A 20484-nucleotide genomic window follows, 5' to 3' on the forward strand; every position below is an offset into this window, starting at 1 on the left:
ATTTTTGACATTTTTGCCATACTATAGCCTTGCTTTTTTGGTCATTTTTTCAGCGTGCCAAGTTATGTTGTTTTTGGCCGTTTCTGCATTATTGTTTGCTATGACGTGATTCTACACGCTATTTTAGATGGTTTTAAGCTGTTTTCGGATGTTTTTGGGAAACCTCATTTTTTGACATTTTTGCCATACTATAGCCTTGCTTTTTTGGTCATTTTTTCAGCGTGCCAAGTTATTTTGTTTTTGGCCGTTTCTGCATTATTGTTTGCTATGGCGTGTTTCGACACGCTATTTAATGCAGTTTCAGGCTATTTTCAGATGTTTTTGGTAAATGTCATTTTTTGACATTTTTGCCATACTATAGCCTTGCTTTTTTGGTCATTTTTGTCAGCGTGCCAAGTTATGTTGTTTTTGGCAGTTTTTGCATTATTCTTTGCTATGGCGTGTTTTGACAAGCTATTTTCGATGGTTTTAAGCTGTTTTCGGATGTTTTTGGGAAACCTCATTTTTTGACATTTTTGCCATACTATAGCCTTGCTTTTTTGGTCATTTTTTCAACATGCGATAAAAGGGTGTTTTTGGCTGTTTTTGCATTGTTCTTTGCTATGGCGTGTTTTAACGCTATTTAATGCAGTTTAAGGCTGTTTTCAGATGTTTTTGGGAAATGCCATTTTTTGACATTTTTGCCATACTATAGCCTTGCTTTTTTGGTCATTTTTTCAGCGTTCCATGTTATGTTGTTTTTGGCAGTTTTGTGCAACATACTATCCTATGGCATGTTTTGACACGCTATTTAATGCAGTTTTCAGCTGTTTTTGGATGTTTTTGGGAAACGTCATTTTTTGACATTTTTGCCATACTATAGCCTTGCTTTTTTGGTCATTTTTTCAGTGTGCCATAAAAGGGTGTTTTTTTGCCATTTTTGCATTATTCTTTGCTATGGCGTGTTTCTACACGCTATTTTAGATGGTTTTCAGCTGTTTTCGGATGTTTTTGGGAAATGTCATTTTTTGACATTTTTGCCATACTATAGCCTTGCTGTTTTGGTCATTTTTTCAGTGTGCCATTAAAAGGGTGTTTTTGGCGGTTTTTGCATTATTGTTTGCTATAGCGTGTTTCGACACGCTATTTAATGCAGTTTTCAGCTGTTTTCGGATGTTTTTGGGAAATGCCATTTTTTGACATTTTTGCCATACTATAGCCTTGCTTTTTTGGTCATTTTTTCAGCGTTCCATAAAAGGGTGTTTTTTGCCGCTTTTTGCGTTATTCTTTGCTATGGCGTGGTTCGACACGCTATTTTAGATGGTTTTCAGCTGTTTTCGGATGTTTTTGGGAAACCTCATTTTTTGACATTTTTGCCATACTATAGCCTTGCTTTTTTGGTCATTTTTTCAGCGTGCCAAGTTATTTTGTTTTTGGCCATTTTGCATTATTGTTTTGCTATGGCGTGTTTCGACACGCTATTTAATGCAGTTTTCAGGCTGTTTTCAGATGTTTTTGGTAAATGTCATTTTTTGACATTTTGCCATACTATAGCCTTGCTTTTTGGTCATTTTTCAACATGCCATAAAAGGGTGTTTTTGGCTGTTTTGCATTATTGTTTGCTATGGCGTGTTTTGACACACTATTTAATGTAGTTTCAGGCTGTTTTCAGATGTTTTTGGAAATGCCATTTTTGACATTTTGCCATACTATAGCCTTGCTTTATTGGTCATTTTTCAGCGTTCCATAAAAGGGTGTTTTTGGCCGTTTTGCATTATTCTTTGCTATGGCGTGATTCTACACGCTATTTTAGATGGTTTTCAGCTGTTTTTGGATGTTTTTTGGGAAACCTCATTTTTGACATTTTGCCATACTATAGCCTTGCTTTTTGGTCATTTTGTCAACGTGCCAAGTTATGTTGTTTTGGCAGTATCTGCATTATTGTTTGCTATGGCGTGTTTCTACACGCTATTTTAGATGGTTTTCAGCTGTTTTCGGATGTTTTTGGGAAACGTTATTTTTGACATTTTGCCATACTATAGCCTTGCTTTTTTGGTCATTTTTCAGCGTTGCCATAAAAGGTTGTTTTTGGCCGTTTTTCATTATTGTTTGCTATGGCGTGTTTCACGCTATTTAGATGCAGTTTCAGCTGTTTTCAGATGTTTTTGGTAAATGTCATTTTTTGACATTTTGCCATATTATAGCCTTGCTTTTTGGTCATTTTTCAGCGTTCCACGTTATGTTGTTTTTGGCAGTTTTGTGCAACATACTATCCTATGGCATGTTTTGACACACTATTTAATGCAGTTTCAGCTGTTTTCAGATGTTTTGAGGAAATGTCATTTTTGACATTTTTGCCATACTATAGCCTTGCTTTTTTGGTCATTTTTTCAGCGTGCCATAAAGCGGTGTTTTTTGGCCATTTTGCATTATTGTTTGCTATGGCGTGTTTCTACACTATTTTAGATGGTTTTCAGCTGTTTTCAGATGTTTTTTGGAAAACGTCATTTTTTGACATTTTGCCATACTATAGCCTTGCTTTTTGGTCATTTTTCAACATGCCATAAAAGGGTGTTTTTTGGCAGTTTCTGCAACATTCTTTGCTATGGCACGTCTAGGCATGCTATTTTAGATGCAGTTTTCAGCTGTTTTTGGATGTTTTTGGGAAAGCGTCATTTTTGACATTTTGCCATACTATAGCCTTGCTTTTTGGTCATTTTTCAGCGTGCCATGTTGTGTTGTTTTTGGCCGTTTTGCAACATTCTATCCTATGGCGTTTACACTCTATTTAATGCAGTTTTCAGGCTGTTTTTTGGATGTTTTTGGAAATGTCATTTTTGACATTTTTGCCATACTATAGCCTTGCTTTTTGGTCATTTTTTCAGCGTTCCATAAAAGGTGTTTTTTGCAGTTTTTCATTATTCTTTGCTATGGCGTGTTTCTACAACGCTATTTTAGATGGTTTTCAGCTGTTTTCGGATGTTTTTGGGAAACCGTCATTTTTGTGATTTTGCCATACTATAGCCTTGGTTTTTGGTCATTTTTTCAGTGTGCCAAGTTATGTTGTTTTGGCAGTTTTGCATTATTCTTTGCTATGGCGTGTTTTGACACGCTATTTTCGATAGTTTTAAGCTGTTTTTGGATGTTTTGGGAAACCTCATTTTTGACATTTTGCCATACTATAGCCTTGCTTTTTTGGTCATTTTTCAACATGCCATAAAAGGGTGTTTTTGGCTGTTTTTGCATTATTGTTTGCTATGGCGTGTGTTGACACACTATTTAATGCAGTTTCAGGCTGTTTTCAGATGTTTTTGGGAAACGTCATTTTTGACATTTTTGCCATACTATAGCCTTGCTTTTTTGGTCATTTTTTTCAGCGTGCCATAAAAGGGTGTTTTGGGCTGTTTTTGCATTGTTCTTTGCTATGGCGTGTTTCGACACGCTATTTAATGCAGTTTCAGGCTGTTTTCGGATGTTTTTGGTAAATGTCATTTTTGACATTTTGCCATACTATAGCCTTGCTTTTTGGTCATTTTTTCAAGCGTGCCAAGTTATGTTGTTTTTGGCCATTTTTGCATTATTCTATGCTATGGTGTGTTTTACACGCTATTTAATGCAGTTTCAGGCTGTTTTTGGATGTTTTGGAAAATGTCATTTTTTGACATTTTTGCCATACTATAGCCTTGCTTTTTTGGTCATTTTTTCAACATGCCGAAAAAGGTTTTTTCTGCAATTTTTACAACATCCTATGCTATGGCGTGTGTAGACACGCTATTTAATCTGATTTCAGGCTGTTTTCGGATGTTTTTGGTAAATGTCATTTTGACATTTTTGCCATACTATAGCCTTGCTTTTTTGGTCATTTTTTTCAGCGTGCCAAGTTCTGTTGTTTTTGGCCATTTTTGCATTATTCTTTTCTATGGCGTGTTTCGACACGCTATTTAATGCAGTTTCAGGCTGTTTTCGGATGTTTTTGGTAAATGTCATTTTTTGACATTTTTGCCATACTATAGCCTTGCTTTTTTTGGTCATTTTTCAGCGTGCCAAGTTATGTTGTTTTTGGCAGTTTTGCATTATTCTTTGCTATGGCGTGTTTTGACCGCGCTATTTTCGATGGTTTTAAGCTGTTTTCGGATATTTTTGGGAAACGTCATTTTTTGACATTTTTGCCATACTATAGCCTTGCTTTTTTGGTCATTTTTTCAACATGCCATAAAAGGATATTTTTGGCTGTTTTTGCATTGTTCTTTGCTATGGCGTGTTTCGACACGCTATTTAATGCATTTCAGGCTGTTTTTGGATGTTTTTGGTAAATGTCATTTTTTGACATTTTTGCCATACTATAGCCTTGCTTTTTTGGTCATTTTTTCAGCGTGCCATGTTGTGCTGTTTTTGGCTGTTTTTGCATTATTGTTTGCTATGACGTGTTTCGACACGCTATTTAATGCAGTTTTCAGCTGTTTTCAGATGTTTTGGGAAACGTCATTTTTGACATTTTGCCATACTATAGCCTTGCTACTTTGGTTATTTTTCAACATGCCATGTTATGTTGTTTGTGCCATTTTGTTTAACATCCTATGTTATGATGTGACTAGGCAGCAAACTAAAAGTTTGCTTTTTTCCGGCATCCTTTTTCTTTTTGTCTTTTCTTTTTTTGTCTGTTTCAGCCACTCACCAGATTCTCAGAAGAATGAAAAGGCGAACACCTAGGGATGGTATAAACATGTTAAAACTGCTTGAGGCAGGCTTTATTCAAAGATAAAAATGTCACAAGCGTGAATCAAAAGCAACAGTTCCATAACTCCTTTTTTCAGAGATACATATATGGTCTTACACAAGGTCTGAGGAAGATAATGATAATACACTGTATTTATAGAGTGCTTTTCAGGGTACTCAAAGATGCTTTACATTGTAAAAAGATAAGGCAAAAAGTAGAAAAAGTGCCATAAAGCACACACAGTGATCTGATGTTTCTCTTTATCTGGAAATTTGTTGCGTCATCACTTTCTCCACTCTCTCTCCTCAATGGCTGGCCTTGGGGTGGCGTGTTCCAGTAGAAACCTCCTCCTCCTGCTTGGGGTGTCATTTTTGGGAGTAGGCTTCCTCCTCTTGCTGCTGGGGAGTTTCCTGTAAATGATTGCTCAAACGTCTACTGCTGCTCAATCATGAACATGTAAATATGCTCATGAGCCAGGGTGCGGCCACGTGCATGTTCATGAAAAGGGTCATCTCCCTGTGGGGGGATTAGAAGCTTGGGTTAGGATCTGGGTAAGAATTTCCATTCTTGGCTGGTCTCCCAAAAGTCCAAAAGCATCATAATATAGTATGTCAAAAAAAACCCATCAAACTATAGTAAAGTGTTTTAGGTTAATTTTTCAACATGCTAAAAACAGGTGTTTTTGGCTGTTTTTGCGTTATTCTTTGCTATGGCGTGTTTTGACACCGTATTTTAGATGGTTTTCAGCTGTTTTCAGATGTTTTTGGGAAATGTCATTTTTTGACATTTTTGCCATACTATAGCCTTGCTTTTTTGGTCATTTTTTCAACATGCCGTAAAAGGGTGTTTTTTGGCAGTTTTTGCAACATTCTATACTATGGCACGTCTAGGCATGCTATTTAATGCAGTTTTCAGCTGTTTTTAGATGTTTTTGGGAAATGTCATTTTTTGACATTTTTGCCATACTATAGCCTTGCTTTTTTGGTCATTTTTTCAGCGTGCCAAGTTATGTTGTTTTTGGCCGTTTCTGCATTATTGTTTGCTATGACGTGTTTCAACACACTATTTAATGCAGTTTTCAGCTGTTTTCGGATGTTTTTGGGAAATGCCATTTTTTGACATTTTTGCCATACTATAGCCTTGCTTTATTGGTCATTTTTTCAGCGTTCCATAAAAGGGTGTTTTTTGCCGTTTTTGCGTTATTCTTTGCTATGGCGTGTTTCGACACGCTATTTTAGATGGTTTTCAGCTGTTTTCGGATGTTTTTGGAAAACGTCATTTTTTGCCATTTTTGCCATACTATAGCCTTGCTTTTTTGGTCATTTTTGTCAGCGTGCCAAGTTATGTTGTTTTTGGCCATTTTTGCATTATTCTTTGCTATGGCGTGTTTCGACATGCTATTTTCAAGGTTTTAAGCTGTTTTCGGATGTTTTTGGGAAACGTCATTTTTTGACATTTTTGCCATACTATAGCCTTGCTAATTTTGGTCATTTTTTCAACATGCCACAAAAGGGTGTTTTTGGCTGTTTTTACATTGGTCTTTGCTATGGCGTGTTTCGACACGCTATTTAATGCAGTTTTCAGCTGTTTTCGGATGTTTTTGGGAAATGCCATTTTTTTTGACATTTTTGCCATACTATAGCCTTGCTTTTTTGGTCATTTTTTCAGCGTTCCATAAAAGGGTGTTTTTTGCCGTTTTTTCATTATACTTTGCTATGACGTGTTTCTACACGCTATTTTAGATGGTTTTCAGCTGTTTTTGGATGTTTTTGGAAAACGTCATTTTTTGACATTTTTGCCATACTATAGCCTTGCTTTTTTGGTCATTTTTTCAGCGTGCCAAGTTATGTTGTTTTTGGCCGTTTCTGCATTATTGTTTGCTATGACGTGTTTCAACACGCTATTTAATGCAGTTTTCAGCTGTTTTTGGATGTTTTTGGGAAATGCCATTTTTTGACATTTTTGCCATACTATAGCCTTGCTTTTTGGTCATTTTTCAGCGTTCCATAAAAGGGTGTTTTTTGCCGTTTTTGCGTTATTCTTTGCTATGGCGTGTTTCGACACGCTATTTTAGATGGTTTTCAGCTGTTTTTGGATGTTTTTGGGAAACGTCATTTTTTGACGATTTTGCCATACTATAGCCTTGCTTTTTTGGTCATTTTTTCAGCGTGCCATGTTATGTTGTTTTTGGCAGTTTTGTGCAACATACTATCCTATGGCATGTTTCGACACGCTATTTAATGCAGTTTTCAGCTGTTTTCGGATGTTTTTGGGAAACGTCATTTTTTGACATTTTTGCCATACTATAGCCTTGCTTTTTTGGTCATTTTTTCAGCGTGCCATAAAAGGGTGTTTTTTGCCGTTTTTTCATTATTCTTTGTTTTGACGTGTTTCTACACGCTATTTTAGATGGTTTTCAGCTGTTTTCGGATGTTTTTGGGAAACGTTATTTTTGTGATTTTGCCATACTATAGCCTTGCTTTTTGGTCATTTTTCAGCGTTCCACGTTATGTTGTTTTGGCCATTTTTGCAACATTCTATCCTATGGCGGCGTTTCGACACACTATTTAATGCAGTTTTCAGCTGTTTTTGGATGTTTTTGGAAATGCCATTTTTGACATTTTGCCATACTATAGCCTTGCTTTTTTGGTCATTTTTTCAGCGTTCCATAAAAGGGTGTTTTTTGCCGTTTTTGCGTTATTCTTTGCTATGGCGTGGTTCGACACGCTATTTTAGATGGTTTTCAGCTGTTTTCGGATGTTTTTGGGAAACGTCATTTTTTGACGATTTTGCCATACTATAGCCTTGCTTTTTTGGTCATTTCTGTCAGCGTGCCAAGTTATGTTGTTTGTGGCCATTTTTGCATTATTGTTTGCTATGACGTGTTTCGACACGCTATTTAATGCAGTTTTCAGCTGTTTTCGGATGTTTTTGGGAAACGTCATTTTTTGACGATTTTGCCATACTATAGCCTTGCTTTTTTGGTCATTTTTTCAGTGTGCCAAGTTATGTTGTTTTTGGCCGTTTCTGCATTATTGTTTGCTATGACGTGTTTCAACACACTATTTAATGCAGTTTTCAGCTGTTTTCGGATGTTTTTGGGAAATGCCATTTTTTGACATTTTTGCCATACTATAGCCTTGCTTTTTTGGTCATTTTTTCAGCGTTCCATAAAAGGGTGTTTTTTGCCGTTTTTGCGTTATTCTTTGCTATGGCGTGGTTCGACACGCTATTTTAGATGGTTTTCAGCTGTATTTGGGTGTTTTTGGGAAACGTCATTTTTGTGATTTTGCCATACTATAGCCTTGCTTTTTTGGTCATTTTTGTCAGCGTGCCAAGTTATGTTGTTTTTGGCAGTTTTTGCATTATTCTTTGCTATGGCGTGTTATGACACGCTATTTTCGATGGTTTTAAGCAGTTTTCGGATGTTTTTGGGAAACGTCATTTTTTGACATTTTTGCCATACTATAGCCTTGCTTTATTGGTCATTTTTTCAGCGTTCCATAAAAGGGTGTTTTTGCTGTTTTTCATTATTCTTTGTTTTGGCGTGTTTCTACACGCTATTTTAGATGGTTTTCAGCTGTTTTCGGATGTTTTTGGGAAACGTTATTTTTTGACGATTTTGCCATATTATAGCCTTGCTTTTTTGGTCATTTTTTCAGCGTTCCACGTTATGTTGTTTTTGGCAGTTTTGTGCAACATACTATCCTATGGCATGTTTTGACACGCTATTTAATGCAGTTTTCAGCTGTTTTTAAATGTTTTGAGGAAACGTCATTTTTGACATTTTTGCCATACTATAGCCTTGCTTTTTTGGTCATTTTTTCAGCGTTCCATAAAAGGGTGTTTTTGCCATTTTGCATTATTCTATGGCGTGTTTCTACACACTATTTTAGATTGTTTTCAGCTGTTTTCGGATGTTTTGGAAAGCGTCATTTTTTGACATTTTTGCCATACTATAGCCTTGCTTTTTGGTAATTTTTCAACATGCCGTAAAAGGGTGTTTTTGGCAGTTTCTGCAACATTCTATGCTATGGCGTCTAGGCATGCTATTTAATGCAGTTTTCAGCTGTTTTGGATGTTTTTTGAAAACGTCATTTTTTGACATTTTGGCATACTATAGCCTTGCTTTTTGGGTCATTTTTTCAGCGTGCCAAGTTATGTTGTTTTTGGCCGTTTTGCAACATTCTATCCTATGGCGGCGTTCGACACTCTATTTAATGCAGTTTTCAGCTGTTTTTGGATGTTTTTGGGAAATGCCATTTTTTGACATTTTTGCCATACTATAGCCTTGCTTTTTTGGTCATTTTTTCAGCGTTCCATAAAAGGGTGTTTTTTGCCGTTTTTTCATTATTCTTTGTTTTGACGTGTTTCTACACGCTATTTTAGATGGTTTTCAGCTGTTTTCGGATGTTTTTGGAAAACGTCATTTTTTGACATTTTTGCCATACTATAGCCTTGGTTTTTGGTCATTTTTCAGTGTGCCAAGTTATGTTGTTTTTGGCAGTTTTGCATTATTCTTTGCTATGGCGTGTTTTGACACGCTATTTTCGATGGTTTTAAGCTGTTTTTGGATGTTTTTGGAAACCTCATTTTTGACATTTTTGCCATACTATAGCCTTGCTTTTTGGTCATTTTTCAACATGCCATAAAAGGGTGTTTTTAGCTGTTTTGCATTATTGTTTGCTATGGCGTGTGTTGACACACTATTTAATGTAGTTTCAGGCTGTTTTCAGATGTTTTTGGGAAATGTCATTTTTTGACGATTTTGCCATACTATAGCCTTGCTTTTTTGGTCATTTTTTCAGCGTGCCAAGTTATGTTGTTTTTGGCCGTTTCTGCATTATTGTTTGGTATGGCGTGTTTCGACCACGCTATTTAATGCAGTTTTCAGCTGTTTTCGGATGTTTTTGGAAACGTCATTTTTGACATTTTGCCATACTATAGCCTTGCTTTTTGGTCATTTTTTCAGCGTTCCATAAAAGGGTGTTTTTGCCGTTTTTCATTATTCTTTGTTTTGGCGTGTTTCTACGCTATTTTAGATGGTTTTCAGCTGTTTTCGGATGTTTTTGGGAAATGTTATTTTTTGACATTTTGCCATATTATAGCCTTGCTTTTTTGGTCATTTTTCAGCGTGCCAAGTTAGTTTGTTTTGGCCGTTTCTGCATTATTGTTTGCTATGGCGTGTTTCGACCACGCTATTTAATGCAGTTTTCAGCTGTTTTCGGATGTTTTTGGGAAATGTCATTTTTGACATTTTTGCCATACTATAGCCTTGCTTTTTGGTCATTTTTCAGTGTGCCAAGTTATGTTGTTTTTGGCAGTTTTGCATTATTCTTTGCTATGGCGTGTTTTGACACGCTATTTTCGATGGTTTTAAGCTGTTTTTGGATGTTTTGGGAAACCTCATTTTTGACATTTTGCCATACTATAGCCTTGCTTTTTGGTCATTTTTTCAACATGCCATAAAAGGGTGTTTTTAGCTGTTTTGCATTATTGTTTGCTTTTGCGTGTGTTGTCACACTATTTAATGTAGTTTCAGGCTGTTTTCAGTTGTTTTGGGAAATGTCATTTTTTGACGATTTTGCCATACTATAGCCTTGCTTTTTTGGTCATTTTTTCAGCGTGCCAAGTTGTGTTGTTGTTTTTGGCCGTTTCTGCATTATTGTTTGGTATGGCGTGTTTCATCACGCTATTTAATGCAGTTTTCAGCTGTTTTCGGATGTTTTTTGGAAAGCGTCATTTTTGACATTTTGCCATACTATAGCCTTGCTTTTTGGTCATTTTTCAGCGTTCCATAAAAAGGGTGTTTTTTGCCGTTTTTTCATTATTCTTTGTTTTGACGTGTTTCTACACGCTATTTTAGATGGTTTTCAGCTGTTTTCGGATGTTTTTGGAAAACGTCATTTTTTTGACATTTTTGCCATACTATAGCCTTGCTTTTTTGGTCATTTTTCAACATGCCGTAAAAGGGTGTTTTTTTGGCAGTTTCTGCAACATTCTATGCTATGGCACGTCTAGGCATGCTAATTAATGCAGTTTTCAGCTGTTTTTGGATGTTTTTGGGAAACGTCATTTTTTGACATTTTTGCCATACTATAGCCTTGCTTTTTTGGTCATTTTTTCAGCGTGCCATGTTGTGTTGTTTTTGGCCGTTTTTGCAACATTCTATCCTATGGCGCGTTTCGACACACTATTTAATGCAGTTTTCAGCTGTTTTTGGATGTTTTTGGGAAATGCCATTTTTTGACATTTTTGCCATACTATAGCCTTGCTTTTTTGGTCATTTTTTTCAGCGTTCCATAAAAGGGTGTTTTTTGCCGTTTTTTTCATTATTCTTTGCTTTGACATGTTTCTACACGCTATTTTAGATGGTTTTCAGCTGTTTTGGGATGTTTTTGGGAAATGTCATTTTTTGACGATTTTGCCATACTATAGCCTTGCTTTTTTGGTCATTTTTTCAGCGTGCCAAGTTTTGTTGTTTTTGACCGTTTCTGCATTATTGTTTGCTATGACGTCTTTCAACACGCTATTTAATGCAGTTTTCAGCTGTTTTTGGATGTTTTTGGGAAATGCCATTTTTTGACATTTTTGCCATACTATAGCCTTGCTTTTTTGGTCATTTTTTCAGCGTTCCATGTTATGTTGTTTTTGGCAGTTTTGTGCAACATACTATCCTATGGCATGTTTTGACACGCTATTTAATGCAGTTTTCAGCTGTTTTTGGATGTTTTTGGGAAACGTCATTTTTTGACATTTTTGCCATACTATAGCCTTGCTTTTTTGGTCATTTTTTCAGCGTGCCATGTTGTGTTGTTTTTGGCTGTTTTTGCATTATTTTTTGCTATGGCGTGTTTCGACACGCTATTTAATGCAGTTTCAGACTGTTTTCGGATGTTTTTGGAAAATGTCATTTTTTGACATTTTTGCCATACTATAGCCTTGCTTTTTTGGTCATTTTTTTCAGCGTGCCAAGTTCTGTTGTTTTTGGCAGTTTTTGCATTATTCTTTGCTATGGCGTGTTTCGACACGCTATTTTCGATGGTTTTAAGCTGTTTTCGGATATTTTTGGGAAACCTCATTTTTTGACATTTTTGCCATACTATAGCCTTGCTTTTTTGGTCATTTTTTCAACATGCCATAAAAGGGTGTTTTTGGCTGTTTTTGCATTGTTCTTTGTTATGGCGTGTTTCGACACGCTATTTAATGCAGTTTCAGACTGTTTTTGGATGTTTTTGGAAAATGTCATTTTTTGACATTTTTGCCATACTATAGCCTTGCTTTTTTGGTCATTTTTTCAACATGCCATAAAAGGGTGTTTTGGGCTGTTTTTGCATTGTTCTTTGCTATGGCGTGTTTCGACACGCTATTTAATGCAGTTTCAGGCTGTTTTTGGATGTTTTTGGAAAATGTCATTTTTTGACATTTTTGCCATACTATAGCCTTGCTTTTTTGGTCATTTTTTCAACATGCCATAAAAGGATGTTTTGGGCTGTTTTTGCATCGTTCTTTGCTATGGCGTGTTTCGACACGCTATTTAATGCAGTTTCAGACTGTTTTTGGATGTTTTTGGAAAATGTCATTTTTTGACATTTTTGCCATACTATAGCCTTGCTTTTTTGGTCATTTTTGTCAGCGTGCCAAGTTATGTTGTTTTTGGCCATTTTTGCATTATTCTTTGCTATGGCGTGTTTCAACACGCTATTTAATGCAGTTTCAGACTGTTTTTGGATGTTTTTGGAAAATGTCATTTTTTGACATTTTTGCCATACTATAGCCTTGCTTTTTTGGTCATTTTTTTCAGCGTGCCATAAAAGGGTGTTTTGGGCTGTTTTTGCATTGTTCTTTGCTATGGCGTGTTTCGACACGCTATTTAATGCAGTTTCAGGCTGTTTTCGGATGTTTTTGGTAAATGTCATTTTTTGACATTTTTGCCATACTATAGCCTTGCTTTTTTGGTCATTTTTTTCAGCGTGCCAAGTTATGTTGTTTTTGGCCATTTTTGCATTATTCTATGCTATGGTGTGTTTCGACACGCTATTTAATGCAGTTTCAGGCTGTTTTTGGATGTTTTTGGAAAATGTCATTTTTTGACATTTTTGCCATACTATAGCCTTGCTTTTTTGGTCATTTTTTCAACATGCCGAAAAAGGTTTTTTCTGCAATTTTTGCAACATCCTATGCTATGGCGTGTGTAGACACGCTATTTAATGCAGTTTCAGGCTGTTTTCGGATGTTTTTGGTAAATGTCATTTTTTGACATTTTTGCCATACTATAGCCTTGCTTTTTTGGTCATTTTTTTCAGCGTGCCAAGTTCTGTTGTTTTTGGCCATTTTTGCATTATTCTTTTCTATGGCGTGTTTCGACACGCTATTTAATGCAGTTTCAGGCTGTTTTCGGATGTTTTTGGTAAATGTCATTTTTTGACATTTTTGCCATACTATAGCCTTGCTTTTTTGGTCATTTTTTTCAGCGTGCCAAGTTATGTTGTTTTTGGCAGTTTTTGCATTATTCTTTGCTATGGCGTGTTTCGACACGCTATTTTCGATGGTTTTAAGCTGTTTTCGGATATTTTTGGGAAACCTCATTTTTTGACATTTTTGCCATACTATAGCCTTGCTTTTTTGGTCATTTTTTCAACATGCCATAAAAGGATATTTTTGGCTGTTTTTGCATTGTTCTTTGCTATGGCGTGTGTCGACACGCTATTTAATGCAGTTTCAGGCTGTTTTTGGATGTTTTTGGTAAATGTCATTTTTTGACATTTTTGCCATACTATAGCCTTGCTTTTTTGGTCATTTTTTCAGCGTGCCATGTTGTGCTGTTTTTGGCTGTTTTTGCATTATTGTTTGCTATGACGTGTTTCGACACGCTATTTAATGCAGTTTTCAGCTGTTTTCAGATGTTTTTGGGAAACGTCATTTTTTGACATTTTTGCCATACTATAGCCTTGCTACTTTGGTTATTTTTCAACATGCCATGTTATGTTGTTTGTGCCATTTTGTTTAACATCCTATGTTATGATGTGACTAGGCAGCAAACTAAAAGTTTGCTTTTTTCCGGCATCCTTTTTCTTTTTGTCTTTTCTTTTTTTGTCTGTTTCAGCCACTCACCAGATTCTCAGAAGAATGAAAAGGCGAACACCTAGGGATGGTATAAACATGTTAAAACTGCTTGAGGCAGGCTTTATTCAAAGATAAAAATGTCACAAGCGTGAATCAAAAGCAACAGTTCCATAACTCCTTTTTTCAGAGATACATATATGGTCTTACACAAGGTCTGAGGAAGATAATGATAATACACTGTATTTATAGAGTGCTTTTCAGGGTACTCAAAGATGCTTTACATTGTAAAAAAGATAAGGCAAAAGTAGAAAAAGTGCCATAAAGCACACACAGTGATCTGATGTTTCTCTTTATCTGGAAATTTGTTGCGTCATCACTTTCTCCACTCTCTCTCCTCAATGGCTGGCCTTGGGGTGGCGTGTTCCAGTAGAAACCTCCTCCTCCTGCTTGGGGTGTCATTTTTGGGAGTAGGCTTCCTCCTCTTGCTGCTGGGGAGTTTCCTGTAAATGATTGCTCAAACGTCTACTGCTGCTCAATCATGAACATGTAAATATGCTCATGAGCCAGGGTGCGGCCACGTGCATGTTCATGAAAAGGGTCATCTCCCTGTGGGGGGATTAGAAGCTTGGGTTAGGATCTGGGTAAGAATTTCCATTCTTGGCTGGTCTCCCAAAAGTCCAAAAGCATCATAATATAGTATGTCAAAAAAAACCCATCAAACTATAGTAAAGTGTTTTAGGTTAATTTTTCAACATGCTAAAAACAGGTGTTTTTGGCTGTTTTTGCGTTATTCTTTGCTATGGCGTGTTTTGACACCGTATTTTAGATGGTTTTCAGCTGTTTTCAGATGTTTTTGGGAAATGTCATTTTTTGACATTTTTGCCATACTATAGCCTTGCTTTTTTGGTCATTTTTTCAACATGCCGTAAAAGGGTGTTTTTTGGCAGTTTTTGCAACATTCTATACTATGGCACGTCTAGGCATGCTATTTAATGCAGTTTTCAGCTGTTTTTAGATGTTTTTGGGAAATGTCATTTTTGACATTTTGCCATACTATAGCCTTGCTTTTTTGGTCATTTTTCAGCGTGCCAAGTTATGTTGTTTTTGGCGTTTCTGCATTATTGTTTGCTATGGCGTGTTTCAACACACTATTTAATGCAGTTTTCAGCTGTTTTCGGATGTTTTGGAAATGCCATTTTTTGACATTTTTGCCATACTATAGCCTTGCTTTATTGGTCATTTTTTCAGCGTTCCATAAAAGGGTGTTTTTTGCCGTTTTTGCGTTATTCTTTGCTATGGCGTGTTTCGACACGCTATTTTAGATGGTTTTCAGCTGTTTTCGGATGTTTTTGGAAAACGTCATTTTTTGCCATTTTTGCCATACTATAGCCTTGCTTTTTTGGTCATTTTTGTCAGCGTGCCAAGTTATGTTGTTTTTGGCCATTTTTGCATTATTCTTTGCTATGGCGTGTTTCGACATGCTATTTTCAAGGTTTTAAGCTGTTTTCGGATGTTTTTGGGAAACGTCATTTTTTGACATTTTTGCCATACTATAGCCTTGCTAATTTTGGTCATTTTTTCAACATGCCACAAAAGGGTGTTTTTGGCTGTTTTTTACATTATCTTTGCTATGGCGTGTTTGACACGCTATTTAATGCAGATTTTCAGCTGTTTTCGGATGTTTTTGGGAAATGCCATTTTTTTGACATTTTGCCATACTATAGCCTTGCTTTTTGGTCATTTTTCAGCGTTCCATAAAAGGGTGTTTTTTGCCGTTTTTCATTATACTTTGCTATGGCGTGTTTCTACGCTATTTTAGATGGTTTTCAGCTGTTTTTGGATGTTTTGGAAAACGTCATTTTTGACATTTTGCCATACTATAGCCTTGCTTTTTTGGTCATTTTTTCAGCGTGCCAAGTTATGTTGTTTTTGGCCGTTTCTGCATTATTGTTTGCTATGACGTGTTTCAACACGCTATTTAATGCAGTTTTCAGCTGTTTTTGGATGTTTTTGGGAAATGCCATTTTTTGACATTTTTGCCATACTATAGCCTTGCTTTTTTGGTCATTTTTTCAGCGTTCCATAAAAGGGTGTTTTTTGCCGTTTTTGCGTTATTCTTTGCTATGGCGTGGTTCGACACGCTATTTTAGATGGTTTTCAGCTGTTTTTGGATGTTTTTGGGAAACGTCATTTTTTGACGATTTTGCCATACTATAGCCTTGCTTTTTTGGTCATTTTTTCAGCGTGCCATGTTATGTTGTTTTTGGCAGTTTTGTGCAACATACTATCCTATGGCATGTTTCGACACGCTATTTAATGCAGTTTTCAGCTGTTTTCGGATGTTTTTGGGAAACGTCATTTTTTGACATTTTTGCCATACTATAGCCTTGCTTTTTTGGTCATTTTTTCAGCGTGCCATAAAAGGGTGTTTTTTGCCGTTTTTTCATTATTCTTTGTTTTGACGTGTTTCTACACGCTATTTTAGATGGTTTTCAGCTGTTTTCGGATGTTTTTGGGAAACGTTATTTTTTGACGATTTTGCCATACTATAGCCTTGCTTTTTTGGTCATTTTTTCAGCGTTCCACGTTATGTTGTTTTTGGCCATTTTTGCAACATTCTATCCTATGGCGCGTTTCGACACACTATTTAATGCAGTTTTCAGCTGTTTTTGGATGTTTTTGGGAAATGCCATTTTTTGACATTTTTGCCATACTATAGCCTTGCTTTTTTGGTCATTTTTTCAGCGTTCCATAAAAGGGTGTTTTTTGCCGTTTTTGCGTTATTCTTTGCTATGGCGTGGTTCGACACGCTATTTTAGATGGTTTTCAGCTGTTTTCGGATGTTTTTGGGAAACGTCATTTTTTGACGATTTTGCCATACTATAGCCTTGCTTTTTTGGTCATTTTTGTCAGCGTGCCAAGTTATGTTGTTTGTGGCCATTTTTGCATTATTGTTTGCTATGACGTGTTTCGACACGCTATTTAATGCAGTTTTCAGCTGTTTTCGGATGTTTTTGGGAAACGTCATTTTTTGACGATTTTGCCATACTATAGCCTTGCTTTTTTGGTCATTTTTTCAGTGTGCCAAGTTATGTTGTTTTTGGCCGTTTCTGCATTATTGTTTGCTATGACGTGTTTCAACACACTATTTAATGCAGTTTTCAGCTGTTTTCGGATGTTTTTGGGAAATGCCATTTTTTGACATTTTTGCCATACTATAGCCTTGCTTTATTGGTCATTTTTTCAGCGTTCCATAAAAGGGTGTTTTTTGCCGTTTTTGCGTTATTCTTTGCTATGGCGTGGTTCGACACGCTATTTTAGATGGTTTTCAGCTGTTTTTGGATGTTTTTGGGAAACGTCATTTTTTGACGATTTTGCCATACTATAGCCTTGCTTTTTTGGTCATTTTTGTCAGCGTGCCAAGTTATGTTGTTTTTGGCAGTTTTTGCATTATTCTTTGCTATGGCGTGTTATGACACGCTATTTTCGATGGTTTTAAGCAGTTTTCGGATGTTTTTGGGAAACGTCATTTTTTGACATTTTTGCCATACTATAGCCTTGCTTTATTGGTCATTTTTTCAGCGTTCCATAAAAGGGTGTTTTTTGCCGTTTTTTCATTATTCTTTGTTTTGACGTGTTTCTACACGCTATTTTAGATGGTTTTCAGCTGTTTTCGGATGTTTTTGGGAAACGTTATTTTTTGACGATTTTGCCATATTATAGCCTTGCTTTTTTGGTCATTTTTTCAGCGTTCCACGTTATGTTGTTTTTGGCAGTTTTGTGCAACATACTATCCTATGGCATGTTTTGACACGCTATTTAATGCAGTTTTCAGCTGTTTTTAAATGTTTTGAGGAAACGTCATTTTTGACATTTTTGCCATACTATAGCCTTGCTTTTTTGGTCATTTTTTTCAGCGTTCCATAAAACGGTGTTTTTTGCCATTTTTGCATTATTCTATGACGTGTTTCTACACACTATTTTAGATTGTTTTCAGCTGTTTTCGGATGTTTTTGGAAAACGTCATTTTTTTGACATTTTTGCCATACTATAGCCTTGCTTTTTTGGTAATTTTTTCAACATGCCGTAAAAGGGTGTTTTTTTGGCAGTTTCTGCAACATTCTATGCTATGGCACGTCTAGGCATGCTATTTAATGCAGTTTTCAGCTGTTTTTGGATGTTTTTGGGAAACGTCATTTTTTGACATTTTTGCCATACTATAGCCTTGCTTTTTTGGTCATTTTTTCAGCGTGCCATGTTGTGTTGTTTTTGGCCGTTTTTGCAACATTCTATCCTATGGCGCGTTTCGACACTCTATTTAATGCAGTTTTCAGCTGTTTTTGGATGTTTTTGGGAAATGCCATTTTTTGACATTTTTGCCATACTATAGCCTTGCTTTTTTGGTCATTTTTTCAGCGTTCCATAAAAGGGTGTTTTTTGCCGTTTTTTTCATTATTCTTTGCTTTGACGTGTTTCTACACGCTATTTTAGATGGTTTTCAGCTGTTTTCGGATGTTTTTGGGAAACGTCATTTTTTGACGATTTTGCCATACTATAGCCTTGGTTTTTTGGTCATTTTTTCAGTGTGCCAAGTTATGTTGTTTTTGGCAGTTTTCTGCATTATTCTTTGCTATGGCGTGTTTTGACACGCTATTTTCGATGGTTTTAAGCTGTTTTTGGATGTTTTTGGGAAACCTCATTTTTTGACATTTTTGCCATACTATAGCCTTGCTTTTTTGGTCATTTTTTCAACATGCCATAAAAGGGTGTTTTTGGCTGTTTTTGCATTATTGTTTGCTATGGCGTGTGTTGACACACTATTTAATGCAGTTTCAGGCTGTTTTCAGATGTTTTTGGGAAACGTCATTTTTGACATTTTTGCCATACTATAGCCTTGCTTTTTTGGTCATTTTTTCAGCGTGCCAAGTTATGTTGTTTTTGGCCGTTTCTGCATTATTGTTTGGTATGACGTGTTTCGACACGCTATTTAATGCAGTTTTCAGCTGTTTTCGGATGTTTTTGGGAAACGTCATTTTTTGACATTTTTGCCATACTATAGCCTTGCTTTTTTGGTCATTTTTTCAGCGTTCCATAAAAGGGTGTTTTTTGCCGTTTTTTCATTATTCTTTGTTTTGACGTGTTTCTACACGCTATTTTAGATGGTTTTCAGCTGTTTTCGGATGTTTTTGGGAAACGTTATTTTTTGACGATTTTGCCATATTATAGCCTTGCTTTTTTGGTCATTTTTTCAGCGTGCCAAGTTAGTTTGTTTTTGGCCGTTTCTGCATTATTGTTTGCTATGACGTGTTTCGACACGCTATTTAATGCAGTTTTCAGCTGTTTTCAGATGTTTTTGGGAAATGTCATTTTTGACATTTTGCCATACTATAGCCTTGCTTTTTGGTCATTTTTCAGTGTGCCAAGTTATGTTGTTTTTGGCAGTTTTTGCATTATTCTTTGCTATGGCGTGTTTTGACACGCTATTTTCGATGGTTTTAAGCTGTTTTTGGATGTTTTTGGGAAACCTCATTTTTTGACATTTTTGCCATACTATAGCCTTGCTTTTTTGGTCATTTTTTCAACATGCCATAAAAGGGTGTTTTTGGCTGTTTTTGCATTATTGTTTGCTATGGCGTGTGTTGACACACTATTTAATGCAGTTTCAGGCTGTTTTCAGATGTTTTTGGGAAACGTCATTTTTGACATTTTTGCCATACTATAGCCTTGCTTTTTTGGTCATTTTTTCAACGTGCCAAGTTGTGTTGTTTTTGGCCGTTTCTGCATTATTGTTTGGTATGACGTGTTTCGACACGCTATTTAATGCAGTTTTCAGCTGTTTTCGGATGTTTTTGGGAAACGTCATTTTTTGACATTTTTGCCATACTATAGCCTTGCTTTTTTGGTCATTTTTTCAGCGTTCCATAAAAGGGTGTTTTTTGCCGTTTTTTCATTATTCTTTGTTTTGACGTGTTTCTACACGCTATTTTAGATGGTTTTCAGCTGTTTTCGGATGTTTTTGGAAAACGTCATTTTTTTGACATTTTTGCCATACTATAGCCTTGCTTTTTTGGTCATTTTTTCAACATGCCGTAAAAGGGTGTTTTTTTGGCAGTTTCTGCAACATTCTATGCTATGGCACGTCTAGGCATGCTAATTAATGCAGTTTTCAGCTGTTTTTGGATGTTTTTGGGAAACGTCATTTTTTGACATTTTTGCCATACTATAGCCTTGCTTTTTTGGTCATTTTTTCAGCGTGCCATGTTGTGTTGTTTTTGGCCGTTTTTGCAACATTCTATCCTATGGCGCGTTTCGACACACTATTTAATGCAGTTTTCAGCTGTTTTCGGATGTTTTTGGGAAACGCCATTTTTTGACGATTTTGCCATACTATAGCCTTGCTTTTTTGGTCATTTTTTCAGTGTGCCAAGTTATGTTGTTTTTGGCCGTTTCTGCATTATTGTTTGCTATGACGTGTTTCAACACACTATTTAATGCAGTTTTCAGCTGTTTTCGGATGTTTTTGGGAAATGCCATTTTTTGACATTTTTGCCATACTATAGCCTTGCTTTATTGGTCATTTTTTCAGCGTTCCATAAAAGGGTGTTTTTTGCCGTTTTTGCGTTATTCTTTGCTATGGCGTGGTTCGACACGCTATTTTAGATGGTTTTCAGCTGTTTTTGGATGTTTTTGGGAAACGTCATTTTTTGACGATTTTGCCATAC

General features: G+C 36.2%; 2 protein-coding genes across 4 annotated transcripts in view; one reads left to right on the forward strand and one right to left on the reverse strand.

Annotated features, from left to right (window-relative positions):
- Window positions 1-20484, forward strand: part of c3b.1 (complement C3b, tandem duplicate 1) — a 73817-nt gene that overhangs the window by 46736 nt on the left and 6597 nt on the right. The gene's annotated exons all lie outside the window — the stretch shown is intronic.
- Window positions 13570-20484, reverse strand: part of LOC121941587 (uncharacterized) — a 35530-nt gene continuing 28615 nt past the window's right edge. For 2 of the 3 annotated variants that reach the window (XM_088074945.1, XM_088074947.1), the window contains exon 15: window positions 13571-14368. The gene's annotated coding sequence lies outside the window, so the exon portion shown is untranslated. Of the gene's footprint in view, window positions 14369-20484 lie in introns of all 3 variants that reach the window. The other variant, XM_088074944.1, reaches the window with a different exon arrangement.

Source organism: Plectropomus leopardus, chromosome 3 (genome assembly GCF_026936395.1).
Source record: "Plectropomus leopardus strain MGB_pleo_1.0 chromosome 3, ASM2693639v1, whole genome shotgun sequence".
NCBI lineage: Eukaryota > Metazoa > Chordata > Actinopteri > Perciformes > Serranidae > Plectropomus > Plectropomus leopardus.